Source organism: Antechinus flavipes, chromosome 1 (genome assembly GCF_016432865.1).
Source record: "Antechinus flavipes isolate AdamAnt ecotype Samford, QLD, Australia chromosome 1, AdamAnt_v2, whole genome shotgun sequence".
In the NCBI taxonomy this organism is placed as follows: Eukaryota; Metazoa; Chordata; class Mammalia; order Dasyuromorphia; family Dasyuridae; genus Antechinus; species Antechinus flavipes.
The window spans coordinates 173,121,890-173,148,740 of NC_067398.1; positions in this window are offsets into that span (position 1 = coordinate 173,121,890).

Below are 26,851 nucleotides of genomic sequence, written 5' to 3' on the forward strand. Positions count from 1 at the left end.
TGTATCAATTGAGGAATAGCTCCTATTCTCATAAATTTGATGACATTTTCATCTAGTTTAGATAGAAGATCTTTATCTGAGAAACTTCATAAATTTTCCCCACATTTTTTTTTTTTTGGCTTTACTTCTGATCGTGGCTATATTTGTTTCATTCATACAAATCCTTTTTATTTAATTTAATGTAAATCAAAATTATCCATTTTATACCTAACCTTTCTCCCTATTTCTTATGTATCCATAAATTGTTTGCCTTTCCATAAGCCTGATAAATAAGATTTTTGTTCTTCTAATTTTCTTGTTGAATCTTGGTCATGTATGTGCAGTTTTTTTTTTTTTTTGTATACTATGTTATGAAAATGTTTTTATTCCATAAATTAAAAATAAAGCAAATGAATGTGAAAAAATCTGAGTTCTTTGGAATAGTCTTGATTTGTTTTATTGATAAGATTAGCTAAATTTTCATCATGAATCATTTTATTGTATTTAGTGTATAAATGGATCTCCTGGTTCAGCTCAATGTATTCAGCGTAAATGAAGATATACTTTCTTAGATTTTTTTTTTAACATCTTCCTTAGTGTTTCTTATATCACAATAGTATCTATTACATCACATTAAACAACTTTAGTGATTCCCTAATTGATGAGTGTCTCCTCAAATTCCATTTTTTGCCACCATAAAAAAGAACTATAAATATTTTTGTATGCAGTCCTTTTCCCCTTTTCTTTGATCTCTTTGAGATATAGAATTTGTAGTGGTATTGCTTGGTTAAATATAAACTGCATGCAGAAATATTCATGAAAAGTAAATACAATGTAATTTTGAAATCACTAGATTATAGTAAAAAAGATCTATAAATGGAAGGGACTTTAGAGGCCAGTTAGTTCAACTAACTCACATAATACATAAGGAAATTGAGGCCCAAGGCCCAATTATTTGCCCAAACTCCTAGATTAATTATCAGAGCTGAGATTTCAACTCAAGTCAGCTGATTTCAAAATAAAATTTCCTTTTCTATAGAAAAAAAGAAAGTTGAACTGAAGAGGAAACTGCAGTGAATAGAGGCAGGAAAAAATGATTACTTTTAAAGATTGGTTAAATGATCCTCTAGCAAGACCTCTTAGTCATATCACCTCAGCTTTTCCTTCAATGTGATGGACTGCTTTATTTTTAACTACTACATATTCATACCACAGAAAATTATTAAATAAATCTATCAGGGAAGAAAATTTATTTCAGTTAATATGAGTACCCAAAACCTCACCTCACTTTAATATAGTGAAATGAAGGGAAACATGATTTTAGTTTTCAAGACAATCAGGTGAGTAGTGTTGAGTTTATTTGTCAAGAAAATTATTAACTTTCTCATAGCAATAGAGAGAACACTGCAATTTTATAGGTACTTATGATTTTGAAACTCTTGAGCATTATGACCTATTTAAGTAAAAAACATTGTTAATTTTCCTCTATTTTAAAGCTGTCAGATTCTAGATTCTATGAAGGCTTTAAAACCTCATGGAATAGAAAATTAAGTGGATCTGTTTATCATACAAAAAAAAAAAAGGAATATATAATTTTTGAGCAAATATTCTTTCTGATACCCAATGTTTTATTAATTTGTATCTTATTAAATATATCCAAGTTAAAATTGGCAACAAATATTCTACAAAGTTCATTTTCAAAACGCAAATCATCTGATATGTGCAAAAGATGAAAAAGCATATTTCAAAATAATAACCTTAAAAACAATACAAAGAACTAAGCCTAAAAATGACCAGTAAGTTGGAACTTTGGGTTTGAACAATAATTCTGAAAAAGCAATTTAAATTAACCATAGAAGTAATTTATCTGTACAAACCAGTGATATCATTATTAGGCATATATCAGAAAGTGAGGAAATCCATTGGAATATATGTGTGTGTGCACACACGTGTGTGTTGTATGTGTACACACATACAAACTCATGCATATAGGTGGAAAGAATATAAACACATGTCACACACATATGTATGTACATATATAATATATATGATTAGGAAGATTTATATGAGCTGTTGTAGCACAAAAGGAATCATTTTAAAAAAATATTAACATTAATATTAAATAAAAATAATAAGGAGAAAACCTGAGAACTCTGATCAACTGTCTTATTTTTACTTCATAAAACTAAAAGTAAAGTTTATTTTTAATTCCTTAGCAGAAATGTGGTGAGTAATGGAATCAGAGTAAATTGTAATTCTCTGACATTGATAAAGTTTATTAGGTGCAAATATAGTTATCTGTTACAAGGGAAGTTTTTTTTTTTTTAATTGTATAGTGTGCATATGTGAGTGTGTATTAAGTTGACAATTCTATTAAAATATTATCTTTAAAACAGTGAAAAAATAAAATAATAATAATAATAAAGCTTTTCACCTAGCATACCTGTTTATTACTTAGATGTGCTTTAAGTCTCATTTTTATGAATCTTAGAGATGATGCTAGTAGAGCCCAACTCTGTCATGTCTCTTCAATTTGGAGAGACATGAAGTCAGGACATTTTGATATGGAAAATGTCAAGTTTTGAAAAAAAATCAACAGAATACAGAAGCCTATTCTATCCTCTTAATATGTAGGATAGGAAAATAGAATCACATAAACATGATCAGATATCAGAGGCTGGAAAACTACTCAAATAGACTTTAACATTTTTCAACAATATCTTTAGGGAGAATTTTTTAGGAGAAAAGGCCATCAAGCCAACTCTTGATTAAAACCTTGAAATTAATGAACTCTGCATCTTTAGATTAGAACCTTCTACCTATTCAATATTTCTAACAGATTGCTGCCCTCCCCTTATTGTTCCTCACCATCTCTTTACTTTACCACCTATTATCCTGCCATCTGCATCCCTATGATCCACGATTTTGGCCCTTAGTAGAAAGTTTTTCACCACTGTCCCAAATTTGGTCTCTCATAATTTCATATCTATGAAATATTATTTCCTTCTATTTTCTATTTAGTCTGTTATGGAGCTTATTCAAGGAGAAAGAATAGAAGAAAAAAGAAAAAAGATGCCACACCACCTTACCCAAAATCCACTCTGTTTGACAATTCTTTCCAGTAATATTTTTCAGCATGGACAAGCTCTTCTATATTGTCCACATTTTCTTTGATGACACATTTTACTTCCCTTTGAGGGAGTTATAAATCGAGGGAAGTGCAAATAGCATGGGTTATAAAATCAGAAAATAAGAGAATAATTAATTCCTTATTCTGTCACTTACTGTAATTTTAACAAGTCATTTTTATCTTAATAAAACTATTAATGGAGAAAATAGTCATACTACCTACCTCATAAGTTTGTTTGTGAGAACTATTTAAAGAACTGTGTGAATAATGTGATCATTATTAGAGATTATTTGCATCCCCAGTGTTTAGCACTGTGTCTGCCATATGGCAGGTGCCAAACAGACATGTGTTGATTGACTGATTGGCATTAGGAAATAAACAAAATTTTCTTTTAACAAATGACAAAAAATGAAACTGATAGGGTTTAAATTTCCCTGTTTCAAAGTTTTTTCTCTGTGTCTCTCCCCTTCTCCCTCTCCCTCCCTCCCTCTCTCCTTTTCTCTCTCTCCCTCCCTCCCTTTCTCTCTCTCCTTCCCTCCCTCCTTCTCTCTCTCTCTCTCTCCCCCATCTCTGTCTCTTTGTCTCTATCTGTCTCTCTCACACACACATACAATCATAATTCATGTATTTACTCTATGGTATGAAAAGTAATTTCTTCAAAAATCCTTCCCTAAAGTCCCAATCTAATGATTAATTACAGTGTGGTGGTGACCCTGGGTTTTGAAGGATAGGTTTTCCATTTTATCTCTGGCATGTGCTAGGAAGTTGAAAAAATATCTTCAAATAAAGTATATCTTTTGTGTGAAGATCAATTTAGCTAAATTCAAAAAGAATCAGCATCAGGCTGCTGGACACATCAATTAGCACAATACTTGATGCATAATAGTTACTTAATTGATGTTAATGTTGACTATTTCCCTTTCCTCCTATGCTCTTATTTTTAATATGGTTATTCTTAAACCAAGCAATTCATTGCAAATTTTAACTTCCTATAAATTTCTCCCAAGCTATTGGGGATAGTTAGTTTCACATACTTTTCTATTCAACTTAACTGACATTGTCATCAACTTCACCTATATTCTTGCTATTACCCTCAATCCTGTTCCATATCAACCACTTTGATAGCTTGTCACATTAAGTGATCTCAAGCATGAGGTGGAAAGAGGACCTGGCATCTAGTCACAAAGACTACAGCAGACCCCTGTGCTAGCACTGGATGTATAACTGCATGCTGTTTAACAACTCCATTGCTTATATCTACTTCTGAGTAACAGTTCAAAGGTGAAGAGAAGCACCTTCAGGCACAAAGGAACAAGGGTCCTGAGAAACATCATTGATTGTAATCTGATGGGAACAAAGGCTATTCCTAAGTAAGAACCAAAGCACAGACAAAGAAAGGAGTGACTGGATTTATTCCTGGATCACATCACCTTTGATGCACCAAAAACTTCTAAACATACAGAACTACCTCTGAAAAAAACAGTGTGAAAAAGCTTGAGTTTTGAGAGAGTGCACACCTTTTCCCATACTGGTATAATATCCAACTTTAACATAAATCTCAAAGTCAAGAAATAGCTTGGGAGGATAAGCAAACAACAACAACAAAAAGAACATAACTAAATCAATTGTAAATGAAAGGGAAGATCAAGACACAAATTCAGAAGAAGATAATAAAATTAAAATAGCTACAAACCAATTCTCAAAAGAAAAAAATAAAGGGAGCATACCAACAAAAAATGCTGGAATTGACTAAAAATTTATTTTTAAGTAGAAATATTGGCTAAATGCATGACTGTAAGGAAGAAATTTTTTGTGAAAAGACATTTGATAGCATGGTAAAAAGAGTCACAAAAAATGTGCCAAAGAAACTAACATAAAAAATCAAATGGAACAATTGATAAAAACAGTTCCTTAAAAGAAGTCTTACCTTGTATTATAAAACTGTGCTTGTAAATGAAGGTATCCTAACTGTACAATATTGCTCTCTAGCAATAAACTATATTATAAATTACATTATAAAACTATGTGATTTTATAACATATTATATCATTATATGTGGAGGACTGAAACTCTGAATAGGTGTACTTGAATCAGACAATGGAGCACTTATGGCTAATTACCTATTCACTGGGAGACAATGACTCTATTAGCATATGTTTGGATAAATGGCTCTTCTCATTGTTGATGCTGGCTGAATGTTTGTTGTTAAGATAATCTTAGGCAAGGATTAGAGGATGGGGTGAGAGAGGCCAGAGTCATTTGGCAGCAGAAAAAGGAGGAGAAAGGTGGAGATTCTGGATTCCAGAATCAAGGAAAGATCTTTGGCAAGCTTCGTGGCAGCTTTCCCATACCCTTCACTTCTCTCCCCTAAAGACCAAGGACTTTAATTCATCCTGATTCCGGCTGACCCTGAAGACCTCCAGGGAGCTAGCTCATACTTTACAATAATAAATATATTATAATTTATTGTATTATAAAACAGCAATCATTAAAACATTTGGTATTAGCTAAAGAAATAGAATAGTTGATCAGTGGAAGTTTATCTTCCCAAAACACAATAGTCAATGATTATAGTAACTAGTGTTTGATAAGCTCAAAGACTCCAGCTTCTGGGATAAGAACTCACTATTTACCAAAAATTAGTGGGAAAATTGGAAATTAGTATGGCAGAAACTAGGCATTGACCTGCACACCTACTACCCTATACAAGATAATGTCAAAATGGGTTCATGATTTGGACACAAAAGGTGATTCTAGAAGCAAATTAGAAGAACAAGGGATAGTCTACCTTTCAGATCTGTGGAGAAGGAAGGAATTTATGGTCAAAGAAGAATGAGAGAATATTATGAAATGCAAAATGAATAAGTTTGATTATGTTAAATTAAAAAAGTTTTGTACATACAAAACCAATACAGACAAACATTAGAAGGGAAGCAGAAGAGTGAGGATTTTTTTTTTTTTACATCCAAGAATTTTGATAATGGCATCATTTCTAAAGTATATAGAGAATTGACTCAAATATATAAGAATACAAGTATTTTTCTAATTGATAAATGGTCAAAGGATATGAACAGTTTTCAGATTTCTAGCCATATGAAAAAATGCCCTAAATTGCTATTGATTAGAGAAATTAAAATTAAGACAACTCTAAGGTACCACTACACACCTCTCAGATTGGCTAAAATGGTTGAAAAAGATGATAAATGTTGAAGGGAACATGGGAAAACTGGGACACTAATACATTGTTGGTGGAGTTGTGAACTGATCCAACTATTCTGGAAAGTAATTTGAAATTATACCCAAAAGGTTATCAGACTACATACTTCTTAATCCAGCAATGTCTCTACTGGGTCTGAATCTCAAAGAGATCATAAAAAGTGAAAAGTACCCACATGTGCAAAAATGTTTGAAGTAGCTCTTTTTGTAGTGGCAAAGAACTGGAAACTGAGTGAATGTTCATCAGTTGGGGAATGACTAAATAAATTATTGTATACAACTTTAATGGAATATAATTTTTGTATAAGAAATGATAAGCAAGATGGTTGTCGTGACTTCCATGAATGTTATGTGAAGTGAGTAGAATGAAGAGAATATTGCACAGCAATGACAAGATTATGAGATGATCAACTGCGATGGACTTAGCTCTTTTGAACAATGAAGTGATTCAAGCCAGTTCCAATAGACTTGTGATAAAGAGCCATCTGCATCCAGAAAGAAAACTAAGATAATGGAATGTGAATCACAGCATAGTGTCTTCACCTTTTTTTGTTGTTTGCTTGCTTTTTGTTTTTTTTCCCTTTTTTTCTTTTTTGATCTGATTTTTCTTGAGCAGCATGAAAAATGTGAAAATATATTTAGAAGAACTGCACATATTTAACTTACATTGGATTACTTGGTGTCTAGAGGAAAAGGTTGGGCAAGGGAGGGAGAAAAATTTGGAACACAAGCTTTTGCAAGGATGAGTGCGGAAAACTGACTTTGCATGTATTTTGAAAATAAAAAGCTATTAAATTTTTTTAAAAATAAAACTCTTTTTGATACTTAACATAATTAGAAAGAAAGGATAAATAAAACTACAAGCTAATTTCTTTATTGATACAATAATATTAAATAAAATGTTATCAAGGAAATTGCAGCAATATATCCCAAAGGTCATTTATTATGACCAAGTGGGATTTACACTAAGGATGTTAGTTAAATAGTAGGAAAATTGTAAGTATGATTGACCATATCAGTAGTAATGAGAAAACATATCAATAAATGAAGAAAAAGCTTTTTGACAAAAAACCTGTCCCTTTTTTTTTTTTCAACTAAAGTTTTTTATTTACAAAACATATGCATGGTAATTTTCAACACTAATCCTTGCAAAAGTTTTTGTTTCAAATTATCCCCTCCATAGTCCAATATATTTTAAATGTTAAAATATATATATTAAATCCAATATATGTATACATATTTACACACATATCTTGTTACACAAGAAAAATCAGATTAAGAAGGAAAAAAAAAACTGGGAAAGAAAAATGCAAAACGCAAGCAAAAAACAACAAAAAGAGTGAGAGTACTATATTGTGGTCCACACTTAGCTCCCACAGTTCTCTCTTTGGGTGTAGATGTCTCTCTTCATCACTGAACAACTGGAATTGTTCACCTGTTCCTTTTAAAAATACTAGGAAGTGTACTAATCAGAGCCTTTCTTAAAAGGATAAGTAGTAACTATCTAAAACTTAGAACAAATGTTATTTGTAATGAGAATTAACTTGAAGTCTCCTGAGCAAGGATGTTTATTATCACTATTAAATATTGTACTAGAAATGCTAACAATGGTAATAAGATGAAAAATAAATTGAAGGCATAAAATGAGGTAATGAGATGATATGACAGTGTATATCTCCGTCTCTGTCTAGGGAACTCAAGAGTATTAACTAAAAAAAAAAAAAATTAGTTGAAACAATGAGCAACTTTGGCAAAGTTATAGTATATAATTATTCCATATAAATAATAAGTATTTCCATATACTACCAAGAAAACCCAGTTAGAAGAGATAGAAAGAGAAATTACAATTACAATAAATATAGATAATGTGAAATACTTGAAAATCTACCTTCCAAGACATTAAAAAAATCTATATGAACACAATTACAAACTATTTTCCTACAAATAAAGGAAGAGGAAAAGAATTTTTAAAATATCAATTGCTCATAAATAAGCCAAGCCAATATAATGTAAGTTACATTTTGCCTATGCTATTCTCCTTATTCAGTGCCATACTCGTAAATCTACCAAATATTTATTTTATAGATTTAGGGATTAATGGCAACATCCATCTGGAAAAACAAAAAAAATCAAAACATCTAGGGAATCAATAAAAACAAAATGTGAGAGAAGGTGATTTAACCATAACAGATCTCAATTTGTAAACAACAAAAATAATTTCATCCTAAGAAATTAAATAATGGATCAATGGAATAGATTAGATACACAACACACAGCTGGCAACAACTATAGTATTTTAGCATTTGATAAGCCTAAACATAAACTATTTGGGGAAAGAACTCACCATTTGACAAATTTGCTTGAAAAACTGAAAAACACTTTGTAAGAAACTAGGCAATCACCAACATCAATACCAAGATAAAATAAAAAAGGATAATTTATTTAGACATAAAGAATAATATCATAAGCAAGTTATGTAGTCTGATCTCTCCACTATACTCTTTATTTCATCCCACTATTTTAGCCTTATAATCCAATTCTTATCTTGTCCCCTTTGCAACCTTGGTTTTGAATCTCAAATCTTGCCGCTTCATCTCTCTCATTCCAATGAATTCTTCTATGTGTAAGAATGCTCTTTACTAACTTTTCAAAAATCCCTTCATTGTCTTTTTTTTTTTTTTTTTTTTTTTTAATTTTTTATTTAATAATTACATTATATTGACACTCATTTCTGTTCCGATTTTTTTCCCCTCCCTCCCTCCACCCCCTCCCCTAGATGGCAAGCAGTCCTTTATATGTTGGATATGTTGCAGTATATCCTAGATACAATATATGTTTGCAGAACCGAACAGTTCTCTTGTTGCGTAGGGAGAATTGGATTCAGAAGGTATAAATAATCCGGGAAGAAAAACAAAAATGCAGATAGTTCACATTCGTTTCCCAGTGTTCTTTCTTTGGGTGTAGCTGCTTTTGTCCGTCATTTATCAATTGAAACTCAGGTCTCTTTGTCAAAGAAATCCACTTCCATCAATATATGTCCTCATACAATATCGTTGTCGAAGTGTATAATGATCTCCTGGTTCTGCTCATTTCACTTAGCATCAGTTCATGAAGGTCTCTCCAAGCCTCTCTGTATTCATCCTGCTGGTCATTTCTTACAGAACAATAATATTCCATAACATTCATATACCACAATTTACCCAGCCATTCTCCAATTGATGGGCATCCATTCATTTTCCAGTTTCTAGCCACTACAAACAGGGCTGCTACAAACATTTTGGCACATACAGGTCCCTTTCCCTTCTTTAGTATTTCTTTGGGATATAAGCCCAATAGAAACACTGCTGGATCAAAGGATATGCACATTTTGATAATTTTTTGGGCATAATTCCAGATTGCTCTCCAGAATGGTTGGATTCGTTCACAACTCCACCAACAATGCATTAGTGTCCCAGTTTTCCCGCATCCCCTCCAACATTCATCATTATTTTTTCCTGTCATCTTAGCCAATCTGACAGGTGTGTAGTGGTATCTCAGAGTTGTCTTAATTTGCATTTCTCTGATCAATAATGATTTGGAACACTCTTTCATATGAGTGGTAATAGTTTCAATCTCATCCTCTGAGAATTGTCTGTTCATATCCTTTGACCATTTATCAATTGGAGAATGGCTTGATTTCTTATAAATTTGAGTCAGTTCTCTATATATTTTGGAAATGAGGCCTTTATCAGAACCTTTAACTGTGAAAATGTTTTCCCAGTTTGTTGCTTCCCTTCTAATCTTGTTTGCATTAGTTTTATTTGTACAAAGGCTTTTTAATTTGATGTAATCGAAATTTTCTATTCTGTGATCAGTAATGGTCTCTAGTTCATCTTTGGTCACAAATTTCTTTCTCCTCCACAAGTCTGAGAGATAAACTATTCTATGTTCCTCTAATTTATTTATAGTCTCGTTCTTTATGCCTAGGTCATAGACCCATTTTGATCTTATCTTGGTATATGGTGTTAAGTGTGGGTCCATGCCTAATTTCTGCCATACTAATTTCCAATTATCCCAGCAGTTTTATCAAATATTGAATTCTTTTCCCAGAAGTTAGGGGCTTTGGGTTTGTCAAACACTAGATTGCTATAATTGACTATTCTGTCTTGTGAGCCTAGCCTTTTCCACTGATCCACTAATCTATTTCTTAGCCAATACCAAATGGTTTTGGTGACTGCTGCTTTATAATATAATTTTAGATCAGGTACAGCTAGGCCACCTTCATTTGATTTTTTTTTCATTAGTTCCCTTGAGATTCTCGACTTTTTATTGTTCCATATGAATTTTGTTGTTATTTTTTCTAGATCAATAAAATATTTTCTTGGAAGTCTGATTGGTATAGCACTAAATAAATAGATTAGTTTAGGGAGTATTGTCATCTTTATTATGTTCGCTCGGCCAATCCAAGAGCACTTAATATTTTTCCAATTATTTAAGTCTGACTTTATTTGTGTGGAGACTTTTTTATAATTTTGCTCATATAATTCCTGACTTTCCTTTGGTAGATAGATTCCCAAATATTTTATGGTATCAACAGTTATTCTGAATGGAATTTCTCTTTGTATCTCTTGCTGTTGGGTTTTGTTGGTGATGTATAAAAATGCTGAGGATTTATGGGGATTTATTTTGTAGCCAGCTACTTTGCTAAAATTATGAATTATTTCCAATAGCTTTTTGGTAGAATCTCTGGGGTTCTCTAGGTATACCATCATATCATCTGCAAAGAGTGATAGTTTGGTTTCCTCATTGCCTACTCTAATTCCTTTTATATCTTTCTCGACTCTTATTGCCGAGGCTAGTGTTTCTAATACGATATTAAATAATAATGGTGATAGTGGGCAACCTTGCTTCACTCCAGATCTTACTGGGAAAGGTTCCAGTTTTTCCCCATTGCATATGATGCTTACTGATGGTTTTAAATATATGCTCCTGACTATTTTAAGGAAAAGTCCATTTATTCCTATGCTCTCAAGTGTTTTTATTAGGAATGGATGTTGGATTTTATCAAATGCTTTTTCTGCATCTATTGAGATGATCATGTGGTTTTTGTTTGTTTGGTTATTGATATAGTCAATTATGCTAATAGTTTTCCTAATATTGAACCAGCCCTGCATTCCTGGTATAAATCCTACTTGGTCATAGTGTATTATCCTGGTGACAATTTTCTGTAATCTTTTTGCTAATATTTTATTTAAGATTTTAGCATCAATATTCATTAGGGAGATTGGTCTATAATTTTCTTTCTCTGTTTTCAGCCTACCTGGTTTAGGTATCAGTACCATATCTGTGTCATAAAAGGAGTTTGGTAGGACTCCTTCAATCCCTATTTTTTCAAATAGTTTATATAACATTGGAATTAATTGTTCTTTAAATATTTGGTAGAATTCACTTGTAAATCCATCTGGTCCTGGGGATTTTTTCTTAGGGAGTTGATTGATAGTTTGTTCTATTTCTTTTTCTGAGATGGGACTGTTTAGGATATTTACTTCTTCCTCTGTTAGTTTGGGCAAGCTGTATTTTTGGAGGTATTTTTCTATTTCATTTAAGTTGTCGAATTTATTGGCATAAAGTTGGGCAAAGTAACTCCTAATTATTGCTCTAATTTCCTCTTCGTTAGTGGTGAGTTCTCCCTTTTCATTTTTAAGACTAACAATTTGATTTTCCTCTTTCCTTTTTTTAATCAGATTTACTAAGGGTTTGTCTATTTTGTTGGTTTTTTCATAGAACCAACTCTTAGTTTTATTAATCAATTCAATAGTTTTTTTACTTTCAATTTTATTGATCTCACCTTTTACTTTTAGAATTTCAAGTTTAGTGTTTGACTGAGGGTTTTTAATTTGTTCCTTTTCTAGCATTTTTAATTGCAAACCCAATTCATTGACCTTCTCTTTCTCTATTTTATACAAATAGGCCTCTAGAGATATGAAATTTCCCCTTATTACCGCTTTGGCTGCATCCCATACATTTTGGTATGATGTCTCATTATTATCGTTTTCTTGGGTGAAGTTATTAATTGTGTCTATGATTTGCTGTTTTACCCAATCATTCTTTAGTATGAGATTATTTAGTTTCCAATTATTTTTTGGTCTACTTCCCCCTGCTTTTTTATTGAATGTAATTTTCATTGCATCGTGGTCTGAAAAGGATGCATTTACTATTTCTGCCTTACTACATTTGAGTTTGAGGTTTTTATGTCCTAATATATGGTCAATTTTTGTATAGGTTCCATGAACTGCTGAAAAGAAAGTGTATTCCTTTCTGTCTCCATTACATTTTCTCCAGAGATCTATCATATCTAGCTTTTCTAGTATTCTGTTTACCTCTTTGACTTCTTTCTTATTTATTTTCTGGTTTGATTTATCTAATTCTGAGAGTGCAAGGTTAAGATCTCCCACTATTATAGTTTTACTGTCTATTTCTTCTTGCAGCTCTCTTAGTTTCTCTTTTAAGAATTTAGATGCTACCCCACTTGGTGCATATATGTTTAATATAGATAGTGCTTCATTATCCATGCTACCCTTTAGCAAGATATAGTGTCCTTCCTTATCTCTTTTAATTATGTCAATTTTTGCTTTAGCTTGATCTGAGATCAGGATGGCTACCCCTGCTTTTTTGACTTCACCTGAAGCATAGTAGATTTTGCTCCAACCTTTTACCTTTAACCTGCATGTATCACCCCGCTTCAGGTGTGTTTCCTGTAAACAACATATTGTAGGATTCTGGCTTTTAATCCATTCTGCTAACCGCTTCCTCTTTATGGGGGAGTTTACCCCGTTCACATTTATGGTTAGAATGACCAATTCTGTATTACTTGCCATCTTGTTAACCCCGGTTTATGCTTTCCTCCCTTCTTTCCCCTTTCCCCCCCTTCCAAGTATTAAGCTTGTGAGCACCCCTTGTTTCTCACAGCCCTCCCTTTTTAGTGTCCCTCCCCCCGCCTTAGAGTTCCTCCCCCTATCTTACCCCTTTCCCTCCCAGTTCCCGTATTCCCTTCCGCTTAGCTTATTCCTTCCCTTTCCACTTTTCCCTTCTCACTTTTCAATGAGATGGGAGAAGTTTCACCATAGATTGAATATGTCTTAAGATTTTTCACTTAAAGCCAATTCTGAAGGCAGTAAGATACCCACTATATTCATCCCCCTCCATTCTTTCTCTCAGATATAATAGGTTTCCTATGCCTCTTCATGAGATGTACTACCCCCACTTTACCCTTTTTCTGGTACAATGTCCTTTCCACATCAATTTCTAGAACAAGGTATACATGTATTCTTTATGCATCTATATAGTCAAAATATAGTTCCCAAGATTAATCTTTACCTTTTTAGATTTCTCTTGAGTTCTATATTTGTAGATCAAACTTTTTGTTAAGTTCTGGTTTTTTCATCAGAAATAGATGAAATTCGCTTACTTCGTTGAATGTCCATCTTCTTCCCTGGAAAAAGATGCTCATTCTCGCTGGGTAAGTTATTTTTGGTTGCATACCAAGTTCCTTAGCCTTTCGGAATATCATATTCCAGGCCCTTCGATCTTTTAATGTGGATGCTGCCAGATCCTGGGTGATCCTTATTGTGGCTCCTTGATACTTGAATTGGGTTTTTCTAGCCGCTTGCAATATTTTTTCTTTCATCTGAGGGTTCTGGCATTTGGCCACTATATTCCTTGGTGTTTTGATTTTAGGATCCCTTTCAGTGGGTGATCGATGAATCCTTTCAATGTTTATTTTTTCCTCTGTTCCTATGACTTCTGGGCAGTTCTCTTTGATAATTTCCTGGAAGACAGTGTCCAGGCTCTTTTTTTCATCATGTTTTTCTGGGAGTCCAATGATTCTCAGATTGTCTCTCCTGGATCTGTTTTCCAGGTCTGTTGTCTTTCCCAGAAGGTATTTCACATTTTTCTCCATTGTTTGATTTTTTTGGATTTGCTTGACTGATTCTTCTTGTCTCCTCGAGTCATTCAATTCCACTTGTTCAATTCTGATTTTCAGTGAAGTATTCTCTTCACTCACTTTTTTAAAATCTTTCTCTAATTGTCCAATTGAGTTCTTTTGTTCTGTGGAATTTTTTTCCATTTCGCCAATTTTGTTTTCCAGTTCACTAATCCTATTTTTCAAGGATTTTACTTCTTTATCCACTCTCTCTTTAACTGACTTCTCCAGGCTCTTTTGCCAAGCCTCCCTCTCCTTTTCCCAAGCTTCCTTCTCCTTTTGCCAAGCCTCACTCTGCTTTCCCCATTTTTCTTCTAGCTCCCTTGTGAGAGCCTTTTTAATCATTTCTATGAGGTTCATCTGTGCTGAGGAACAGACGTTCTCCTCCTTTGGGGAATCACCTGGGGACTGCCTGTTTTTAGTCTCCTCAGGATTTAGAGTCTGCTCTCTATCTGTGTAGAAGCTGTCTAGGGTTAAAGTCCTCTTCAGCTTCTTGCTCATTCTGTCTATTAATCAGAGACAAACTACCAAAGAAAAACAGAAAAAACTGGAGTCTTTCTTTGGGGGGGGGCTGGGTGTGTTATCGAGCTTCCTCTACAGACTGCAGGTGGCAGCAGTGAGGCACTAGCAGGACTGTGCTGCGCCTGCGCTCTGAGATCCCAAAGCGTGCTGAGTCACTGAGGGGGGGGAAGGGGGGGGGGCCAGGTCCTGAGAGACTCCAGCTGTTTGCGGTTGTGTTCTTCAGCCCCGGTGTTTTTAGCTTCTCTGCTGGGCTGTTGACTTGCTGCAGGTTCCAAACCTGTAGCGAAGCTCTCCCCGCGGAGACAGCTGCGATCACTCCCCACCCCCTCTCCAGTATGCTCCTGTGCCCTCACTGCCGCTGCCCGCCGCCTGCGCCCGATCTAAAACCGCCCCAGCCCTCCAGTAAAGACAGACCTTTCTTGGCGGATCTCAAGGATGGCTTCTCTTGGTAACTATTTGTGGGTTTTTTTCAGTCAAGCATTGATTCAGAGGCTTGTAATGAAGTGGATAGTGAGAGAAAGCGCGGAGCTTATGCAACTGTGAGCCTCCTCTCCGCCATCTTAACCGGAAGTCCCATTGTCTTTTTTATTACTTTGGATCTCCTTTCTCTTAATATCTTTCCCAATCATATTTCTCACGATTAGTATATACATGATATATCCATTTCTTGTTCTTTCTTTTATGCCTCAGCTCTTCATATTCCATTTTTTCCTCCACTAATAATGAAACCATGATCTCCAAAGTTATCAATGACTTCATAATTATCAAATTAAAAGTGATTTTCTTATTCTTCATTCTCTTTGATTTCTCTGTAGTATTGGGAACTGTTGACCACTTTGTATTAGAATCTATTCTCATATTGGTTTCTGTACTTGTCTATTTCTCCATCTACCTCAGATAACATTAAAATAATTGATATTAGCTAGCATTTGTGAAGTGTTTTAAGGGTTGAAAAGTGTTTTATAAATATCAAATTCTTTTCTCACTCTTCAGATTTCTTCTGTTTTTGTTATAGTAGTCTTTTCACCTTGGAAGTTCACTCTTCCCCTTTTCACCCTCTTTTTCTTCATCCTGTTTTTCAGTTTCTTTGTTTTGCCTGCGTATTTCCCCATTAGAATACAAGTTCCTTGAGGTCCTGCTAATATTTGTAGTCATTGAGCCTATGGTGCCTAAAACAAAGTAAGTACCTAAAAAATACATGTCAGCTTAAGTTGTCGATTTATCTCATCTGATCTTCACAATAGTCCTATGTAGTATAGGTTATTAGAATGATCTTTTTCAGAAGAGAAAACTGAGTCTGAAAGAAGTTAAATAATTTCCCCAAGGATCAATCAACTAATAAGTGCCTGTGGCAGAATTTTTATACATGTCTTCCTGCCACAAAGTTTAGTGCGTAATACATTGTACTTTCCACTTCTGTGGTTGTCCTTTTACCCCCTGTCCTCTAATTACAGGAATATATCTTTTCATTTTTATCAGCATATGTAGTCCAACCTTTGATTTTATTCATTCCTATAATTTTGTTAATAAAAACAATAATTAACAATATCTGACATTAGGATTCTGTTTTAAAGATTGTGAAACATTTTACATGACATTTTATTCTGTTGACCTTTACATTAGTTCTGTGACATGGGTACTATAGAAATTATATGATTCCATTTTGTAAAATAGAAAACTGAAGCTCAAACTATCAAGTGTTATTGATGGTTCACATGGTTATAAAAGATGGAATGTGATTTCAAATTATCTTGTCTCCAAGTTTAGCACTACACATTATGCCATTTCTCTTTGCATAGAACTCACCTCTTTACAAAAACTGTGATATCTGTGCAATAAAATTGTTCTCAACTTTATTACTATAGCTTGACCTCTTTCTTTAAAATTTTGGCTCACATTTTCAAAAATCTGTTGGATAGTTTCACCTAGACTTTTCATTGACACCTTAATCTAAAACCGAACTAATTATGTTTCTTCTCAAATCTATTCTATCACCTATTTTTGTTTATGGCAGTTTGCCACCTAATTATCCTTAACTCATTTCCATCCCTCATCATGCCACATCTAGCCAGTTGCCAAGTAATGTCTACTTCATTTCCAAAATATCTTTAATTTGCCCTTTGCATTCCATTGCCATGGTTACCACCCTAATTTAGGCTCTTGCTACCTCTTAACTGGAGTTTGTTAAAGGCCTCTTAAACTTGTTTCCTTCACCTGATCTGTCCTTATTTAAAATTCTACTAAATGGTATGGCTAAGGCACAGGTCTGGGATTTACTATTTTAGAGAATAATTTTCAGGAGTCTTCCCTTTACTACAGTATGAAATCTGAAATTCTCCATATGGTCAAGATTACCCAGTCTATGATACTGATCAATTTTTTTCATCCTTAACTTCCTTGAATCCCACTTATACGTCTTATAGTCCAGCCTCAGCAGACAATGTGACTTTCACTTTATGACAATAATTTTCTTATTCTGTCCCTTTTATCTGGGATGCTCTTCCACCATATACATTTGTTGAAAGCCTTCCCCTTTTTAAGGTTAAGATCTACCTTTTCCCTGATGCTTTACCTGATCACTCCAGCACTTTGACTGTAGTTTTCTTATGAAAATTTTCATATTCTGACTCAGAGCGTTCTTATTTTTGTACATGTGCTATTTCATATATTTAGTTGAAAGCTCCTTGAAAGTAAGGATTATGTTTTATTATTTATCCCTATTTTGTGTTTTGTTGAATTGAATTTTAGTGTATCCCCCAAAGTATATGATATTATATAGGACTAAAAGAGAATTTATGTATGTTTATGTACATATATATGTAGATATTACACACTTATGTATAGTTGAATGTAGATATAGGTGTTTTTATACTCACATTGTTGTAGGTGTATATGTAAAAAAAAGAGAAGTCTCTATAAAATAATATTTGCCAGCTCTATTATAGCAATCTCATAAATTTCTTTTCACATTATTGTCAATATCTGTCATTAGTGGTATGCAGTAAATCCGGAGACCTTACTTGGTTTATTCTAACATTGTAAAAATGTATATATGTGTGTGTGTGTGTATATATATGTATATATATACACACATATATATACACATACACACACACATACACACACACACACATACACACACACACACACACACACACACACACACACATATATATATATATATATGTATATATATATATATATATATATATACCACTCTATCCATATTATGAAACTTTGTTATTTGCTGAGGATAGAAGATTATTCTCTTCTCTAAAGCTAGAGGTTCAGTGTTCTCCATTTTATTCTTATTTCTTTTTGGAGTGATTTATAGTTGAATCCTCTCTCATCATCTATGTGGTAGTTTCTGAATCCCCTATAAGTATTCTCAAGACTAGGGGCAGCTTGATAGCATAGTAGATAGACTATTAGCCCTGAATTTAGGAAAATCTAAATTCAAATCTCAGGCACTTAAAACTTAGTAGCTGTGTGACTCTGGGAAACTCACTTTACACCAATTGCGTCAAAAAAATAAAAATATTATACTAATATTATATGTTTTTTTTAATTATTTTTTAAAGTTTTTTTTTTTTATTTCCAAAACATTTGCATGGATAATTTGACAACATTGCCCCTTGTATAGCCTTGTGTTTCAGATTTTCTCCTTTTTCCCAACCCCTCCCCTAGATGGCAGGCAATCCAGTATATATTGAAGATGTTAAAATATATATTAAATCCAATATTATAAACATATTTATACAATTCTCTTGCTGTACAAGAGAAATCAAATGACAAAAATAAGTAAATGAGGAAGAAAACAAAATGCAAGAAAACAACAACAAAAAGAGTGAGAATGTTATATTGTGATCCACATTCAGTTCCTACAGTCCTCTCTTTGGGTTTAGATGGCTCTCTTCATCACAAGATCATTGGAACTGGCATCTATCATCTGATTGTTGGAAAAAGTTACATTCATCAATATTATTGTCATATAATATTGATGTTGTGTACAATGATCTCCTGGTGCTGCTCATTTCACTTAGCATCAGTTCATGTAAATCTCTCCAGGCCTTTCTAAAATCATCCTCCTGATCATTTCTTATAGAACAATAATGTTCCATAACATTCATATACCACAATTTATTCAGCCATTCTCCAACTGAAAGGCTTCCACTCAGTTTCCAGTTTCTTGCCACTATGAAAAGGGTTGCCACAAACATTTTTGCACATGTGAATCCCTTTCTTTCTTTAAGATCTCTTTGGGATATAAGCCCAATAGAAACACTGTTGGGTTAAAGGGTATGTACAGTTGATAACTTTTTAAACATAGTTCCAAATTGCTCTCCAGAATGGCTGGATCCATTCACAACTCCACCAACGATGTAATGGTGTTCCAGTTTTCCCACATCCCCTCCAATATTCATTCTTGTCTTTCCCGGTCATCTTAGCCAATCTGAGAGGTATACAGTGGTATCTCAGAGTTGTCTTAATTTGCATTTTTCTGATCAAGAATGATTTACAGTGTCTTCTCATATGATTAGAAATAGTTTCAATTTCTTCATCTGAAAATTGTGTTCATATCCTTTGATTGTGTATCAATTGTAAAATGGATTGAATTCTTATAAATTTGAGCCATGTATATATTTTAGAAATGAGGCTTTTATCAGAACCTTAAAGGCAAAAATGATTTCCCAATTTATTCCTTCCCTTTTGATCTTGTCTGTGTTTAGTTTTGTTTGTACAAAAAAAAGTTTAACTTAATATAATCAAAATTGTCTATCTGGTGTTCAATTATGAGTTCCAGTTCTTCTTTGAAAGCAAATTCCTTCCTTCTCCACAGATCTAAGAGGTAAACTATTCTATGTTCCTCTAATTTGCTTATAATATTACTCTTTATGTCTAAATCAAGAACCTGTTTAGATCTTGTCTTGATATTTGTGTTAGGTGTGGATTGAGCACTAATTTCTTCCCTACCAATTTCTAATTTTCCCAGCAGTTTTTGTCTAATAGTAAGTTCTCCTAAAAGCTGGAGCCTTTGGGTTTGTTAAACACTAGATTGCTATAGTTATTACCTATTTTGTCTTATTAACCTAACCTATTTCAATGATCAACTACTCCATTTCTTAGCCAGTACCAAATGGTTTTGATGACTGCTGCTTTATAATACAGTTTTAGGTCTGGCACAGCTAGACCATCTTCATTAGGATTTTTTTTTCATTAATTCCCTTGAAATTCTTGATCTTTTGTTTTTCAGGTGAACTTTGTTACTATTTTTTCTAGATCTGTAAAATAATACCTTGGGAGTTTGTTGGTATGGCATTAAATAAGTAGATTAATTTAAGTAGTATTGTCATTTTTATTATATTCACTCGGCCCACCCATGAGCACTTGATATTTTTCCAATTCATTGGGTCTGACTTTATTTGTATGGAAAGTGTATTGTAGTTTTGTTCATATAATTCCGGACTTTCCCTTGGATTCCTAAATATTTTATGTTATTGACAGTTATTTTAAATGGAATTTCATTTTGTATCTCTTGCTGTTGGATTTTTGTTAGTTATGTATAAAAGTGCTAATGATTTATGTGGAATTCTTTTGTATCCTGCAACTTTGCTGAAGTTGTGAATTGTTTCTAGTAGTTTTTAGTTGATTCTCTAAGGTTCTCTAAGTATACCATCATAATATCTGCAAAGAGTGATAATTTGGTTTCCTCATAACCTAATTCCTTTCAACTTTTTCTTCTTGTATTGCCCAAGCTAACATTTCTAAAACAAAACTGAATAGTAATGGTGATAGTGGGCAGCCTTGTTTCACCCCTGATTTTACTGGGAATGGTTCTAGTTTTCCTATTACATATGATGCTTGCTGATGGATTTAAGTAGATGCAACTTATCATTTTAAGGAAAACTCCATTTATTCCTATACTCTAAAGTGTTTTTTTTTTTTTAATAGGAATGGGAGTTGGATTTTATGAAATGCTTTTTCTTCATTTATTGAGATAATCATGCAATTTTTTTTAGTTTGATTACTAATATACTTGATGAGTTTTCTTAACATTGAACCTGCCCTGTATTCCTGGTATAAACTCTACTTGGTCATAGTGTATTATACTGGGGATGACTTTTTGTAATCTCATTGCTAATATTTTAAAATTTTTGCATCAATATTCATTAGGAAAAATGGTCTATACTTTTCTTTCTCTGTTTTCACCCTACCTGGTTTAGCTCTAACACCATATCTGTGTCATAAAAGGAATTTGGTAGGACTACTTTCCCTATTTTTTTTCAAATACTTTATATAATATTGAAATTAATTGTTCTTTGAATGTTTTATAGAATTCACATGTAAATCTATCTGGCTCTGGAGGCTTTTTCTACTGGAGTTGATTAATAGCTTGTTTTATTTCTTTTTCTAAAATGGGACTATGTAAATTATTTATTTCCTCTACTGTTAATCTAGGCAGTTTATAATTTTGTAGATATTCCTCCATTTCATTTAGATTATCAAATTTGTTGGCATATAGTTGGACAAAGTAACTCCTAATTATTGTTCTAATTTCCTATTCATCGGTTGGAAATTTCTCCCTTTTCATTTTTGAGACTACTAATTTGATTTATTTCTTTTTTTTCTAATTAAATTAACTAAAAGTTTATCTATCTTGTTGCTTTTTTTTCATAAAGCCAACTTTTATTTATTAATTCAATAGTTTTCTTATTCTCAATTTTATAAATTTCCCCTTTTATTTTCAGAATTTCAAATTTGATATTTAATTGGAGGTTTTTAATTTGTTCTTTTTGTAGCTTTTTTTTTAGTTTTTAGGCCCAATTTATTGATCTTCTCTTTGTTATTTTATGCAAGCAAGCATTGAGAGATAAAATATTTCCTTTTATAACCACTTTGGCTGCTTCCCCAAAATTTTGGTATGTTGTCTCATTATTGTCATTCTCTTGGATGAAATTATTGATTGTGTCTATGACTTGCTGTTTCATCCATTCATTCATTAGGATTAGATTAATTTCCAATTAACTTTTGTTCTATTTTCTCCTAGAATTATATTGCATGTGATTTTTATTGCATCATGATCTGAAAAAAAAATGCATTTATTGTTTCTGCCTTTCTGCATTTGATTTTGAGGGTTTTATAAATTTTGTTTACTTCCTTAACTTTTTTCTTATTTATTTTGTAATTTGATTTATCTAGTTCTAAGAGAGCAAGGTTGAGATTCCCCACTAATATAGTTTTGCTGTTTATTTCTTCTTGCATCTCTCTTAACTTCTCCTTTGGAATTTCAATGCTATACCACTTGGTGCAAATATGTTTAGTATTGATATTGTTACATTATCTATTTTACCCTCTATTAAAATATAGCTCCCTTTCTTATTCCATTTAATTAGATCTAGCCTTGCTTTTACTTGATCTGAGATAAGGATTGCTACCCCTGCTTTTTTTTTTTAACTTCATCTGAAGCATAACAGATTCTGTTCCAGCCTTTACCTTCACTCTATATGTGTCACTATGCTTTAAATGTGTTTTTTGCAAACAACATATTGTAGGATTCTGGCTTTTAATCCAGTCTGCTAGTCATTTCTGTTTTATGAGAAAATTCATCCCATTCACATTGACAGCTAAAATTCCATATTTCCTGCCATCTTATTTACCCTAAATGATGCTTTTCTCTTTCTTTTTCCCCTTCTTCCCACCCCCCCCCCAGTATTTTGCTTTTGATGACCACTTCCCTCAAACAGTCCTCCCTCTTTAAAGCCCCTCCCCTCTTTTACACCTTTCCCCTAATACTTCTGTTTTCTCTTCTATTAGTCTTTCCCTTTCTATTCCCCATTTTCCTCCCACTTTCCTATAAGATGAGACAAGTTTTCTGTGAAACCAAATATGTCTGATATTTTCTCTTAGAGCTGAATCTGATGAGAGTAAGATTCACATAATGCTCATTCCCCTCTCTTCTTTCCCTCTTTTTCTCTTCATGAGATGGAATTTCCCTTATTTTACCTCCTTTATCCTCTTTTTCCAGTATCATCCCCTTTCCACCCCTAGTTTCTTTTTCATATTATCATAATAAAATCAAATTATATTCACATTCTCTAAATATACACATAACAGAAATATAGTTCTCAACAGTCTTTTCTTTTAATCTTTCTATGCTTCACTTGAGTTCTGTGTTTGGAGATCAAAATTTTTGTTCAGTTTTGGTCATTTCATTAGAAATAGGTGAAATTCTCCTACATCATTGAATGCCTGTCTTCTTCCCTGAAAGATAATGCTCATTTTAGCTGGATAGCTTATTCTTGGCTGTAATCCAATTTCCTTGGATTTTCAGAGTATCAGATTCCAGACTCTTAGATCCTTTAAAGTGGAAGCTGGTTGGTCCTGGGTAGTCCTAAATGTGTCTCCTCCAGTAATTTGGGAGTCTCTTTCAGGAGATGATCAGTGAATTCTTTTTTACTTTCTGATTCTAAAATATCAGGGCAGTTTTCTTTTATGATTTCCTATAAAATAATGTCTAGGTTCCTTTTTTATTGCAACCAGGACTGAATAACCTAAGAGGCTCACAGAAGATTCCCAGGTGTGTGGAAGCTCCAACGCTCTGACCTAGCTCCTTACCTCATCACCCTTTTGGCAAACTGTCTGCCTACTTGTTTGAACCAGACCTGTTCTGAAGTTCTTCCAAGGTATCTTCTTCTGGGAATGTGTTGCACTACAAATATTTGTGGATTCTTTGACTCCAAAACCAGTTTAGAGGCTTAATCTGCTGTTGGTTTGAGAGAAAGTCAGAGGATGTCACAGAAAGTCATGTCTGCTTTCTGCCCTTTTGGCTCTGCCCAAAAAATGTTATATTCAAGGCAAATTTCCTCATTGCCCTGTTTTCCCTGCCCATTTCCACAGCTGTCATATTAAGAGATGAGAATGTATGTGTATGTATACAAAAATCAAATGTTTTCTTGGAGTCATTTTTGGGTATATCAACATGACTATAGATATTGACTTTTGTCAATATAATTCTAAAAAAAAAATGATCACAAGCCAATCAGATTAGTTAATTGCTTTAGTTTACTTTGTACCACACATTCATTATGCATTAACATGCCACTCATCCCTATTATGCATTTTTGAAAACTGGGTTATCTTGTTCTTGGTAAATTTTGGTATCTGCCTTATTCCTTATTTTTTATTATGCCCTTAAGTCTCTTAGATAATTTAATAGGAATTTTACTGGTACCACAACAACTTCCAGTTGTTCTTTTGAGAATTATTTGTAAATTGAAGACTTTAATCTCTTCTTTGATGATCAGGCTATGTTTTGATTTTTCAATCATCTCATGGAAATGGAATATTTTTCAATTCATTAATTGAACTCTTTCCCTTACTTGGATTTATTAACACAACATCAGATCAATACAAATATGGAATTCTCTTTTCTTATTTATTTATTTATTTTTTTTACTTCTGGAGGCCAAACAGAAAATATTATAGCATGCAATCGCATACTTCTTTACTCTTCTTGACAGCAGTAATAACATTTACTTATAACTTAAGATTCAGGATTATTGTTTTATAAAAAGAAATCCTTGAGATTCCTTAGACCCTTGACTTGCCTGCATTTAAAAATTTAAAAATAGTAATTAACCACTTATAAATTTTTTTTCACACAGTGAGAGGCAAAATAATGCAATGAATAGGGATTGCCTCAGAGCAAGGAAGCCTTGAGATTTGAATTTATATTCCCTTATTCTAACATATCTTTATATGCAAATACTATTTCTCAATCTGCTTTGTCATATATGTAAGTGTTTATACAAGTATGGGTCTGGATGTATGTGTATATATATGGAAAGCTAGCATACTTTAAACTGGGTAGGTAAATGGTACAATTTTATGTTATATAGAGTACACACACACACACACAAACACACACACACAGATATATGTTTTGGACCTGGATCAAAAAGATCTAAATTCAAATCTGGTTTCAGATATTTACTAGTTGTGTGATCCTGGACAAGTCACTTTATCTTTGTTTTTCTCAGCTTCCTCTTGTGTAAAATTGGGATAATAATAGGACCCACTTCCCAGAGTTGAGAGGATCAAATGAAATAACAATTGTAAAACTCTTAATATAGTACCTAGCACATAGGAAACACTATATAAATGTTAGCTATTATTATATGTGTATACTTAACAAATAAACACATATATGTGTATATATATACATATGTACGTATATACACATGCATGGGCATTTGTGTCTGCATATCACATATACAAACATTCATAAGAAATTAATCTATAATCTTATCATTTTGAGAGATTCTTCTAAAAATAAAGATTAAAATCCATATCTGTTCTTCTTTATCCTCTTATGTAATCTTTCCATATGCTTTCCAAAGCTTGTCAAAAGTAGATCCTCCCAATATTCTAGAAGCTATACTTACTTTCTTCCAGTATCATAAATCTACCAGTCGAGGACTATTGCTATCAATGCATATTCCATGGCTCTTGGAAGATGACTAGCCCATCTTCTCTTCCTGTTATATAATTACTTGGTAATTTCCTTTATTTCTATTTCTCATTGATTATGTGATAAGACCACCTCATATTTATATTTCATTTCTCACCAACTAGAGGTCATTTTCTATGATACTTTTACCAGTACTATAAATATACCCCAAGAAAATCAGAGAAAAAATAAAATAATGGTTATACCAAGTATTTAACTACTTAGTACTTATTTGAATTCATTCATTTTATATGAATTTTATTAATATTTATATTCATTAACTATGTACTTGTATGATACTAGCAGTAGAAGCTAAAATTTATATAGCTCTTAATATTTACCAAGCACTGTGATAAGAATTTTACAAATAATTCATTTGGTTCTCATAACAATGCTGAGTGGCAATTTCTATTATTATATACTGTATTACCCAGCTGCCTTTTTTTGAGTAGATATATTTTTATTATTTATAATTTTATCTCTAATATCTACCACAGCTCCTGGAACATAGTTGCCATTTTCAAAAAAAAAAAAAAAAAAGGATTAATTCTTATTAAATAGCCCATTTTTTTAATATCCAAACTATCAACAGTGTCATATATGATGAAACTGGTAAGGTCAAAGAAATCAGAGAAGGCATATGTATTGATACAGAGTGAAGTGAAAAGAACCTAGATTTATAAAGTAACAAAAATTTTAAAGACAAATAACTTTAAACACATAAAATATCTTACCAGCTCAATGACCAACTATTACTCCAGAACACTGAGGATGCTCTGTTACCCACCTCCTGATAAGGAGATGATGGTTTCAAAATTTAGTGGTAAAACCAGAAACAAGACAAATACTGGAGAAGACAAAAAGTCAGAAATACTGTCTTACCTTCCCATTCAGAAAGACTTAAGTTTGAAAGTTTCACAGTTTGAAGCATGTAATAAGTCATGAAATATTTATAACATTTCACAAAGGATGTCCTAGTACAAAAGAATGATAAACCAGACCAGTACCAAAGATAATGGACCCACAGTACAGGTGATGATATTTCCAGTATAATCATGGATTTCTTCTTTTGATCTAACTTATTATGAGCCTGGACAGCTTCAGGAAAATTACATCCTGTTCACAGACACTGTAGTAAAATGCCAAATAAACAACTGCCAAAATGTAGTTGCATGTGAATTTCTTTTAGAGGATGGAAATATTCATTAACCTGGACAAATGGTATGCCTTGGGAGCCATTGTTTCAAGGTCTGCACAAGAAGTCTCTGTTTCTAGCAGAGGTACCACCTGTTTGTGAAGAGCATTGATACCAGAGAGATGTAAACAAAAGTGATTTCTAATGTATCATTTCCAGTTAGTAATATAAGGTTGTTGTGCTCTGCTATTCTTACTAGAAAGGCCATTTTGTATCACCTAACCCAGAATAAGCAACTATAAACAGTGTCATCTTGTCATGTTTTCAGTTGCAGCTAGGAACCAGTACAATATAAGTAATTTTCAAAGGTAGTATAGTTTGTGGTTGTTCTGAGGA